The sequence below is a fragment of the Hemicordylus capensis genome, chromosome 5 (genome assembly GCF_027244095.1).
Source record: "Hemicordylus capensis ecotype Gifberg chromosome 5, rHemCap1.1.pri, whole genome shotgun sequence".
Taxonomy (NCBI): Eukaryota; Metazoa; Chordata; class Lepidosauria; order Squamata; family Cordylidae; genus Hemicordylus; species Hemicordylus capensis.
In genome coordinates this window covers 188977249-188989820 of record NC_069661.1, presented here as the reverse complement: position 1 = coordinate 188989820, position 12572 = coordinate 188977249, and positions in this window count along the sequence as shown.

Sequence of the window (12572 nt, the reverse complement as noted above, 5' to 3'; positions counted from 1 at the left end):
ACAACAAGATGCAAAACCTAAGAACATAGAAAGCTACCACAAGGCCGGGGTAGGGGGGCATATCTCCTTTAGAGATCCGAATAGCCAAGGGACTTTGGATCAGTAAAGATCTACTCTTTCATTCCTTTTCATAATTGCTCATATTAACCCGTGAATCTGGGAAACATTTAATTCAATGTTTTCTACACAAATTTAATAGATATCTAATTACTGGCTGACATAACTGCACTACATTATGTACACGTTGCAATGTAATGTTGAGCAATTAGCCATTGTTTCCAACTGTTTGCACAAATCATACATTTAGCACAATACCACACTTGAGCAACTGCAGAAATTTTACATTGCAATGTGCACATAACCACACAGTATGTCAGCCACTTCTTGCAACTAAAAGGCAAGCAAAAAGAAGGCATCTGCAGCCTTGCTGAGTTATCATGACCACTTTCTTTTGGCATTGTAAAAAATTTTTGGCTTTTACAATAGCTTTACAATCCAACTACATTCATTTATTTGATTAAGTAAATATTGCTTCCTGCTTTCCTGTCCACGTGGTTCACGTTAACTATACATATAAACCATTGCTATAATAATTCAAAACACATATTCCACATTACTACCCGATTTTACCCAACCCAATCTGCTGTTATTACTATATTTCAAACCTTGCTGAAAGGTCCATATTAGAAAAATAGTTCTTTAAGGAAAGTAAAAATGGCTCCCAATCTTCTTTGAAACATTCCAAATTTTCATCCCTTATAAGTGCTGTAAGTTTTACCATCTCAGCATATTCCAAAATTTTTATCAACCAGTCTTCTTTTGAGGGCATTTTATTGTCTTTCCATTTCTGCGCATATACTATTCTAGCTGCCGTGGTTGCATACATAAAAATGTTAAATTTCTTCTGGAGAACTCTCCTTGAGTTATTCCCAACAGAAAGGATTCTGGCCTCTTAAGAAATGTCATTTAAAAAAATTTTCTTCAGCTCATTATATATCATATCCCAAAAAGCCTTTGCCTTCCTGCATGACCACCACATATGAAAAAAAAGTCCCTTCACATTGTCCACATTTATAACATTTGTTTGAAACATTTTTATACATTAATGCTAGTTTTTTCAGTGTTAGATACCACCTATACATCATCTTATAATAATTTTCTTTTAAAGTATAACATGCAGTAAACTTTAAGTCAGTTTTCCATAATTTTTCCCAAGCAACCTTATCTATATATATATCATGACCACTTTCCACCTGCCTATTAAAATGGAGCCCAGTCAGAGGGTGATATGTAAGAGTGCCAGTCATTTGGGACAGGTGTCCAAGAGCAGTTCTATTCAGTCCTTATTCAAGATTTCTGATCCAGAATGAATTCCCATGATACATTTTTTCTCAAATATTTCACAATGGAAATCCATGTGCATCATAGTGTTGTAAATTATTCACATAAAAGAATTGCCAAATATTACATAGTATTGTGAGATCTACTGATGCTTGATGCATTTGCTATAGGAGGGAAAGAATGTAAAAATGATTTTAAAAAGATTAAGATGCTAGCATTTCCAGAGTTTTTAAAACTAGCAGTACACGCACTTGAAATGGTGCTAATTATTTTATTTTATCATATTGCTAACAAAAATAATCACTTGACCAGGATATATAAGAATTGTGGACCACTGACATATCTAGTAGATTTTACAAGCACATTTTAATAAACAAGATTTTGCCAGGCAATTGTAACTGAATTATACTTGGAAAAGAAAATGTAACTAACCTTCTTAAAATTGAAAAACCTCAATATATTCAGTTCATTATATATTGGGTTTCTTACAGATTTAATGAAAATATAATTTTTAGTAAGCTGCTGGTAGCAAAGGACTTCAAACATGTTAAATCATATGTGTATGTGTGTGTGTGTGTGTGTGTAGATAGTTAGTAAGTAAGTAAGGTAAAGTGTGGCGTCAAGTCGATTTCGACTCCTGGCTCCCAGGTTTTCTTTGGTAGAATACAGGAGGGGTTTACCATTGCCTCCTCCCATGCAGTATGAGATGATGCGTTTCAGCATCTTCCTATATCGCTGCTGCCCGATATAGTACCAGCAGGGATTCAAACTGGCAACCTTCTGCTTGTTAGTCAAGCATTTCCCTCTGCTCCACTTAAGGTGACGTGTGTGTATATATATATATATATGCATTGTATATTGTAATTTATGGTCTTGATGAATTATAATTTATTTTGATGTATGATCAACTATGGTCTTGATGTAACCATGTAGCAGAATACATATCTACTGATCCAAAGACCAACTCACCATGCTTTACACTATCACTATTACCACAGACAAATGTCAGTTTCATTTGAAATACAGTATTAACAGAACTGGACTAAGTTCAATGTAGTTTTCTCAGTTCTTTAAAGCACATACATTGCAGTGGAATATAAGTCTGTCTGTGCAGACAGTGACTGACATCCAGATTAATGAAATGATGTGCAAACATATTTCACAAGTGTAAGGATGCTGCACTAATTAGCAGAAGCTTGTATTCCAGACTAGTGTTGCACTAGCGCAAACATACTTGCACAACAAGATGCAAAACCTTGGAACACAGAAAGCTATCTTCTATGGAGTTAGACCTTTGGTCCATCTAGCTTAGTATTGTCTATGCACTGGCCGCGGCTTCTCCAAGGTTGCAGGCAGGAGTCTCTCTCAGCCCTATCTTGGAGATGCCAGGGAGGGAACTTGGAACCTTCTGCATGCAAGCATGCAGATGCCCTTCCCAGAGTGGCCCCATCCCATAAGGGATGGGGCTGCTCTCTCACAATGCTCACACATGTAGCCTCCCATTCAAATGCAAACCAGGGCATACTCTGCTTAGCAAAGGGGACAATCAAGCATGCTACCACAAGAGCAGCTTTGTTCATTGTGCCAGTGCTTTGTTAGTCTGGACATTGGGGTGTGTGTGTATATACATACGTTCACGCACACACACACACTGGGAAACACAAAACACCATTATAAAGATGTGGGGAGGTGAGACCTAACTGGTCTTGGGGATCCATGTCTGCTTTTCAAATTTTATTCCTCACAACTTAACCTCCAGTGACTGTTGCTGGTATCTATCTTATGTTTCTTTTTAGATTGCGAGCCCTTTGGGGACAGGGATCCATCTTATTTATTTTTTATTCTCTGTGTAAACCACCCTGCGCCATTCTTGGAAGGGTGATATAGAAATCTAATAAATAAATAAAATAATAACTTTAATAGTCAGGGAATATGCCCTGTTGCCCTGTGGGCCAGTCCGAGCCTGGGGGGAGAGAAATGGAAATATCCTTTTAAAAACAAAGAGAAAATGAAACAACTTTTTAAAGTTGTGTGTGTGTCTGTGTGTGTGTGCTTGCGTCAGTAATAGAACAGTCCCTGAAAAAGAAAGAAAGGGGAAACTAATGGTAAACTATTGTGGACCTGTTGAATGACTGCGTTGACAACGACTAAAATACGTGACATTTTAGAAAGCACTGTGCCTTGTAGAGTTGCATCAGGCAGAAATGCATCAAATGCAGAGTGCTAGACTAGGACCGGGGAGACCCAAGTTCAAATACCCATTCAGCCATGATACTTGCTGGGTGACTCTGGGCCAGTCACTTCTCGCTCAGCCTAACTTACTTTACAAGATTGTTGTGAGGAGAAACTTATCTATGTACACCACTCTGGGCTCCTTGGAGGAAGAGCAGGATATAAATGTTAATATTTTTTTTAATGCATTACTATGAAGTGAGTGATTAAGCTGCACCTGTTGAATTTCTACATGGGCGTAGCTCTCCCCATTGTTGAGCTGAAAGACCAAGGCAAAGTGTGGGTTAATGGAGTCTAATTTGTAAGGCTACCAGAATTCATGAGACTATACTGTCTTTACTGCTTCCATTGTACAGAAGTGACCAACTTTACTTGGAATTTCTACACTTTTTTTAGATCATGAGTGAAAATGGTAATCACCTTAACACTCCTCTTAAACTGAAGGCTTTTTAAAGTATTGTTGATTTAAACAATAGATATAACAAATAACACTAGAAAACAGCAGATAACAAGAGGGGACCAATTATAAATCAAATGCTATTTGAAGCCCAAAGAGAAAAAGATGAACTTGTGCCTGGAACCTAAAGGATAATAAAGAAAGCATGAGGTAAAAGTTCCATAAAGCTATGAAATAGGTCTATTCTATTCTATTCTATTCTATTCTATTCTATTCTAGAATAGGTCTACTATTCTATTAGTAGAATAAGTCTACTAATATGCCTGTTAGTAGGTCTATTACTACTAATAGTAGTAGTAATACTGCTACTACAGAATAGGTCCTCACTCCAGTAGCCACCCACCTAACCTCCGAGGGGTACCTGCAGAAGGATCTCCAAAGAGAATAGCGATTGACACACTGCGCAGCATTCTGCAGGCATTGTCAGCACTGCAGGAGCTGCCGCATGCTTGTAACAGTAGCGTTCATGCAGTTGCACAAGAGTATCATTGCGGAAATACCAGAATTGTGAAAATACAGTTGCTGTGGAACCATTGTGCAATTGTGTGTGTGCAATTCCAGCATTATATGGGTTTGCAGCAGTCCTGGGGTGGAGTGTTATGGAGACGTAATGCTCTACATCATGTGGACCACTAAAATTATTAGGGGGCGTAGAGGACATTTCACTCCCAGAACAAAAGAATTCAGGCCCATCCAATGAGAGTGATTGACTGTAGGTTTAGGATAAATAAAAGGAACCTTTTCACATGTCACATAATTAACCTCTGAAATGTATTGCTACAAGATGTGCTGATGGCCTCTGACCTACATGGCAATAAAAGAGGGTTAGAATAAGTTGTGTAGTATAGGTCTCAATGGCTGTTACCCATGATTGCTAAATGTAGAACCTGCATATTCAACGGCAGTGTGCCTTTTATTAACAGATGCTGGGACAAATGTCAAGAATGATCATCTCCTCTTTGAGAATATTTGGTTGCCCATTCTCTAGAATTAAAGCTGTTAACTTAATAGATCTCTGGTCAATTTCTATATTCTTGGATGGTCACATGCACAGTCTCCAAAGTTTCTTTCTTTCTTTCTTTCTAATTTATTTATACATACATACATACATACATACATACATACATACATACATTTATATCCCACTCTTCCTCCAAGGAGCCCAGAATGGTGTACATGATTATTTTAATCCTCACAACAACCCTGTGAGGTAGGTTAGAAGAACAATGCAAAAAAGATTTAAATATTAATGTTATGTTCAGCTACTTTCCAAGTACCATTAGCTCATTTATTCCTGTTTTTCAGCATTTACGTATTGGCTGGCAGTAGATATACATAGGGATGTTTGTGAAATAACTTGATACCCAGGGCCTGTAAAAAAAAGAAAGAAAGGGAAAAGAAGAGAACAGTAATTCATTTCTGATCTACTATCTATAACACCTATTATCTTATAAATAAAGGGAATGGGAATTATTCTTTGGCTAGGGTACTTCATGAAGATGCATCCGACCGGCAACAGTCTATGCTCTGGTTCAGACATCCTGGTTGCTGTTTCGAATACTCTCTGGTATGTTTCCCAGACTGTGGGAAACACCTATATCTGGCAGCAGCAATATAGGAAGATGCTGAAAGGCATCATCTCACACTGCATGGGAGATAGCAATGATAAACCCCTCCTGTATTCTACCAAAGAAAACAGCATGGCTCCTGGTGGTCGCCAGGAGTTGATACCAACTCAACGGCATAACTTTACCACTTGAGAAAGATCAACTTTGAAATGGAGGTCACCGTTGTGGGTGTGTGGACTTGTTTGTTTCAGATTACATCACTCTCCACACAATGGACTTCACAATTTCTCCGATGCTACATATTTAGTTTCATTGCTATGATTTCCAGTCGTTCATGTTTTGTCTTTTCTTAGATAGTAAATACGGTACCCTGCCTTGATTATAGAATTCTACTGGATCAAGTTGTTGCTTATTTTTTATTCCATAGTTAGTGTATAATTTGGTGGGGAACTTATTTCTTGTTGGCTTGATCTTAGAGATCCCAGTACACATTATTTATCTTTTTGTTGTCGCATTTGCAGATTGCCAACCTGCACACACATGTCCACACACATCTCTCCCCAGTTCTTTTTTCTCTAGGCTAAACATATTCCACCTCTTTAGCCTGGAAATCTCAATGGCTTTTCCTTTCAGAGACTTGTTCATCTTTGTAGTTTTCTTTTAAACTAGCTGACCCCGCACAGAGTATCTGTGCGCTTTGGGGATGGATGTTTCCCCCTTCCTCTCCCTCCGGCCCCAGTCTCTCCTCTCTCAGGGGTAAGCAGCGATGTGGCCAAATTTGCAGATGATACCAAACTCTTCCGGGTAGTGAAATCCAAAACGGATTGTGAGCAGCTCCAAAAGAATCTCTCCAAACTGGGGGAGTGGGCGATAAAATGGCAAATGAGGTTCAGTGTTAGCAAGTGTAAAGTGATGCATATTGGGACGAAAAACCCCAACTTCAAGTATATACTGATGGGATCCGAGCTGTCGGTGATGGACCAGGAGAGGGATCTTGGGGTTGTGGGGGACAGCTCGTTGAAAGTGTCGACTCAATGTGTGGCAGCTGTTAAAAAGGCCAGTTCAATGTTAGGGATCATTAGAAAGGGGATTGGAAATAAAACGGCTAACATTATAATACCCTTATACAAAACTATGGTGCGACCACACTTGGAGTACTGCGTACAATTCTGGTCACCACATCTTAAAAAGGACATTGTTGAACTGGAGAAGGTACAGAAGAGGGCAACCAAGATGATCAGGGGCCTAGAGCACCTTTCTTATGAGGCAAGACTACAACACCTGGGGCTTTTTAGCTTAGAAAAAAGACGACTGCGGGGAGACATGATAGAGGTCTATAAAATCATGCATGGTGTGGAGAAAGTGGAGAGAAAGAAATTCTTTTCCCTCTCACACAACACTAGAACCAGGGGTCACTCCATGAAATTGATTGCCAGGAGGTCTAGGACCAACAAACGGAAGTACTTTTTCACACAACGCGTGATCCACTTGTGGAACTCTCTGCCACAGGATGTGGTGACGGCCAACAACCTGGATGGCTTTAAGAGGGGTTTGGATGACTTCATGGAGGAGAGGTCTATCAATGGCTACTAGTCGGAGGGCTGTGGGCCACCTCCAGCCTCAAAGGCAGGATGGGTCTGAGTACCAGTTGCAGCGGAGTAATGGCAGGTGAGAGGGCACACCCTCAACTCCTGCCTGTAGGCTTCCAGCGTCATCTGGTGGGCCACTGTGCGAAACTGGATGCTGGACTAGATAGGACTTGGGCCTTATCCAGCAGGGCTGTTCTTATGTTTCTCTCACCCCCTCCCTCCAGCCCCATGCCCTCTAGCCCTCCCCCTTCCATTCCTCCCCCCTCCCCCTCCCCCCACAGAGCCTCACCGGGCGGCGGGCGGCCAAAAAGGGCCCTGCCGCCACTGTTACCGCCCGTTCCCCACTCACCCCTGCCTGCGCTGCCAGGGCCAGTCTATCCCGCTGCCTCCTGCCTCCTCCCAGCCCAGGCCGCGGCTGCAATGGTCGCAACCGCGGCCAGTCTAGGCCTGTGGCTGCCACTGCCTCCTCACAGCAGCCGGGCCAATAAGCAGCTGGATTGGCTGGGTGGTGGGAGCTCACATGCAACCGGGGCCGCCGCCGCCTCCTCGCCATGGCCGCCGCCATTTCCACCCATAGCAGGTCAGCTCAACGGCCTCCTGCCGCGCATGAGCTCCCGCCGCCCAGCCAATCCGGCACCTCCGCTGCCCATCCCATCTGCTGGGTTGCCGGGACGCATCCCCACAGAAGCACGTCTACGAAAATTAGATGTTTCCCAGCTTGTCCAAATCTCTCACAGAGTTTTCAGGTTTTACCCATGACCAGGAGAATGGCTTCCAGACTCGACATCAATGTTCTTTTTGATATTAGCTACAGTTCAGCCTTCTTTGCATGTGCTCCTTCTCAGCCAATTATCCTTCATGATAAGCATGCATCTTCTTATTTTCTAGCGCATGTCACGGTTCTTTTGTAATTTCATTTTGTTGCTATCTGCCCAGTTCACCCATTTATGAAAATTATTTTTAATTTTTAGTCGACTCACTAGAGTGTTTGTAATCACTCCCTGTTTTGCATCTTCAAAGGAATATGGCAAATAGAAGCCAATTCACTAACGAAAAGACAGGACAGGACTAATCCTAGCCCTGACTCTGACCCTTGTGAAATGTAATTAAATAACTTTGTAATTTGATTTCATTCGATTTATTCTTCCAACCAAGGGCCTAATAGTTTCTTCTTATCTACATTTCATAAGAACTGTAATAATGTTGTGCTGGACAAGATGAAAAAATAAAACTTTGATCTAATCCTACTAGACTATTGCATTCTAAGTAATACATACTACGCCAATTACTTTGCCAGAGACTAGGTTTGTTTAGTATGATGTGTTTTCATTCGAATATTTATTATACTTGGTTCTGTCAAGGAGCACCATGGCATAAAAAGAGAATTCATGTATACATTGGCAATGGTTTTAAAAGAGGATGAACGTGTTATTAATACAGCAGCAGGCCCACAAATCAACTCAGGCCACATTTAAGCTATAGTATGTATTGTAGACACATCTATGGTCACTGCCTGCTATGGAGAACTGTTGCTTATGTTGAGCATATGATTGCCCTGTCAACAGCATGCAATATTCAGAGGCGTAACTAGGGAAAATAGCGCCTAGGGCAAGCACTGAAATTGCGCCCCTGTCCAAACAGGAATGATGGGACTTGTAGTCAACAATATCTGGAAATCCTTGTTAAAAGGAACACTGTACCATCTAGACATGATTGTTGATCAAAACCTGAAAACATGAGCCATCTCTGTAAAAGACTTAGAACAACAGTCAGGAGTTATGCGAGGATTCCAAGTGTCATTTTCTCTGTCTCATCTCATTCTTTTTTAAAAAAAACATGACTTTGTCCTAGAGGATCACCTGCCCAAATAGCCACTAGCAAAATAGGGGAAGAAGGTGGTGGTGGTGGGGGGGTCTATAAACCAGTGAATGATTCCTGCCAGCCTTTGTCTTATGATGACTGTTGGCTCATGATGGGGTATACAGTATGTGCATTCACCACACCAGTGCTTACTTTGACACCAAGAGGGAGGAGCATACATTAGTTTGCCACACTAGATAGAGGCATTTGCAACAGGAGCAGACAGCCAAGTTCTGCCAGGGCCAAAACCAGCCCCTACCAGACTAAGAAATCATTGTAATTTGCCCCTTCCTGTCACAAGCAGTGTGCTGTTCTTTTATTATTGACTCTAACTCTCAAATATCCCAGTCATGGATGGAAAATTCAGGGTCAATTTACAAGAGACACATTTTCTACATGGAAGTTTCTTCTGTGCAGGTGTTGTGCAGAAACCCATGTGTAGTGACCGCCAGGGGCATAGCAAGGTTGGATTGGGCCAAGATGAGATTTTAAAATGGGCCCCCAGCCCCTCAAAGTCCAGGGCCTCCACACATCGCAGGCCCCCAAGGATTTAAGTCTGATATTTCAAAATAAGTATGCTGCCTGGAAATACATTTCACTGAATACACATATGCACACTTCACAGTATATAGTGATATACATTGCGTACTATATATTTGTGCTACTTTTAATGCCTAGAACACACTAGCAACGCTAATTATTAAAATGGGCCCCTCGCTGCAGATTAGCAAAGGAGACTTTCAACCATGCAGGGTGAGCCTGTGTTTGTTTTCTCAGAATTCTGAACAAATTCAGTAAAGTTTGATTCCAGGAGGTTTCTCACACGAGGCTTTTAAAGCGCTTCAACACACATCTCCTCTGGAATGGAGGTGCTGCATTCACATGTTGGCCAGATTTACCCTGAAGTCTCTGCAAGTTATTGGAGAGCAGTTCACACACAAGAAAAATAAAATAAAATAAAAGCACAACACATGCTTCACAGTTCTCACTTAGACCTTCTGGGTTGCAAAACAACTTGAACATAAGTGCATTTATAAATGAATGAAAGAATGAATCCGCTATAATAAAATGGTTAGGTGTGCGCCCGTGTCTCTGCGCCCGTGTCTTTCTCGGCTCCGCGCATGCCCAGAACAGCCAAGAAAGATACGGCCGCAGAGACACGGCAGCCATGTTGGCCGCAGGAAGGCCGGAGGCAACGGCCCGGGACAGGTCAGACTGCGGGGAGGGCGAAGGCAGCGGCTGCCGAAACGGCCCTGCCGCGGGGAGATCCGAGCCAGCAGTGGCGAGAACGACCACAGGGAGGGGAGAGGTGGCGGTGGCGGATCCAGCCCGGCCGCGGGGAAGGGAACAACGGCGGCGGGTCCGGCGGCCCTGCCGCGGGAACATCCAAGGCAGCAGTGCCGAGACCGGCCACGGGGAGAGGAGAGGTGGCGGGTCCGGCCCGGCTGCGGGGAAGGGAGAGGTGGTGGCAAAGGATCCGGCCCTGCCGTGGGGAGGGGAGAGGCAGCGGCGGCAGGACTGGGTCCGACCCGGGAAGAAGAGAAACGATGCCGGCAGGACCAGCCAGGCCAGGGGGTGAGGAGAGACGACGGGGGTGGGACCAGTCCGGCCGAGGGGGAAAAAAACAAAAAACCACGGTGGCAAGACCGGACCGGACCCACAAACGAAAGAAATGGCGGCAGCAGATCATATCCCTACTAGCCCCCGTTATTTTAACGGGCTTAAAAACACTAGTGAATAAATAAATACTTGTTCCAGAAGTTTTTGTAATTTTCTGACATGAAACAAGCCACTTATAGGCCTTAGATAGTTTTTGTTTTTAAAGCCAGCACATTTTTCAGTCTGTTTTAAATTAAATATTCAGAGACTTCTCAGTCTCGCCCCACCCCCCATATCAGGGGTGTAACGAGGCTGGAGTGGGCCCAGAGACAAAAATTTTAAATGGGCCCCTTGCTGATGCACACACACTCACTTCACATGTGACTTGCCTCTGGGGGGGCCCTCGAGGCATGGGGGCCCCCAGGCAGCCGCCTCCCCTTGCCTAATGGTAGTTACGCCCCTGCCACATATCAAAGCCCTATGGCAAGCAGATCCCTATATATGGGGGTAACCACAAAAAGGAATTCACAGCCTACCTAGCAATAGCTGTTCTGGATAGTCTGGTCTGCTGCAGGGAGGGTCTGCTGCAGGGAGCTCTGCCAGCCTCCTTCCTGGCTTGCTGGGGCCTGCCGAGTTCAGGCTTCAGGGAGGCCTACTCGGAGGCCTCTCTGGAAGCCCCGCCCACCCACCTATCAGCTGAGAGGCGGGGAGAGAAGAGCTCTGCAGTTTGCAGGCTGCTCCGATCCTAGGCCTCCCCGATCCTTGGCTGGAGCTGGAGGCAAGTGGCTGAGGGGCCCTGGGGCTGGGCAGGTGGGCAATGGGGTGGGGGTGGCAGGAACTGGCATGGCACCCCCACCTCAGTGGCGCCTAGGGCATGTGTCCTGCCTGCCCCCCCCCCCCCCGTTCCGCCTATGGCAATATTGGAAGACTGCAATGTATTGTTTTTGAGTGGGTTATAACTATTGGAGAGCTGGTCGTGTGGTAGCAAGCATGGCTTGTCCCCATAGCTAAGCAGGGTCTGCCCTGGTTGCATATGAATGGGAGACTTGATGTGTGAGCACTGCAAGAGACTCCCCTCAGGGGATGAAGCCGCTTTGAGAAGAGCAGAAGGTTTCAAGTTCCCTCCCTGGCTTCTCCAAGATAGGGTTGAGAGAGATTCCTGCCTGCAACCTTGGAGAAGCTGCTGCCAGTCTGTGAAGACAATACTGAGCTAGATAGACCAATGGTCTGACTCAGTATATGGCAGTTTCCTATGTTCCTATGATTCATAACACAAATAATGCGGAGGACCATTTTATAATGTTACTAACTCAAGATGGCCACGTTGTTACATTAGGTATGGTAGGAGTGTCTTTGTTACAATTGTAATTCAATGTTTTTCCCCACTCATTCTCTGTTAACTCTTTTTTCTTCTCTAATTTAATAGTTCTAAAAACTTGTTTTAATAATTTTATTCTATTATTTTTATTGTCATGTATTTTAATGTGTGACTTCTAAATGTTTTAAATTTTGTACACTGCCTAGAGATATAAAAATGAGATAGATAGATAGATAGATAGATAGATAGATAGATAGATAGATAGATAGACAAAATTATCCCCATCATATGCTCTCTCCCCTCTCTGCAACACCACAGATCTCTGGGAACCCAGCCTTACAAAGAAGTCTACAAAAATTAACAGCCCACATAACTTCTTCCTAACATGCCTACACAAAACACATCAATGTAATTCATTTGCAGTACATCAACAAAGGCCTGAAATTTTTAAAAAGAACAAACTAATCGTTGATTTGTATTTGAATGATCACTAATAGTGATAATATTGATTAAATTTATTCTAATTTTTAAAAAAGAAATTCTTTGTTAGCTGTAGGTTAGGTTACCTTTCTTACCATATGAGCAGTTACTGTAACACATGCAGAGGT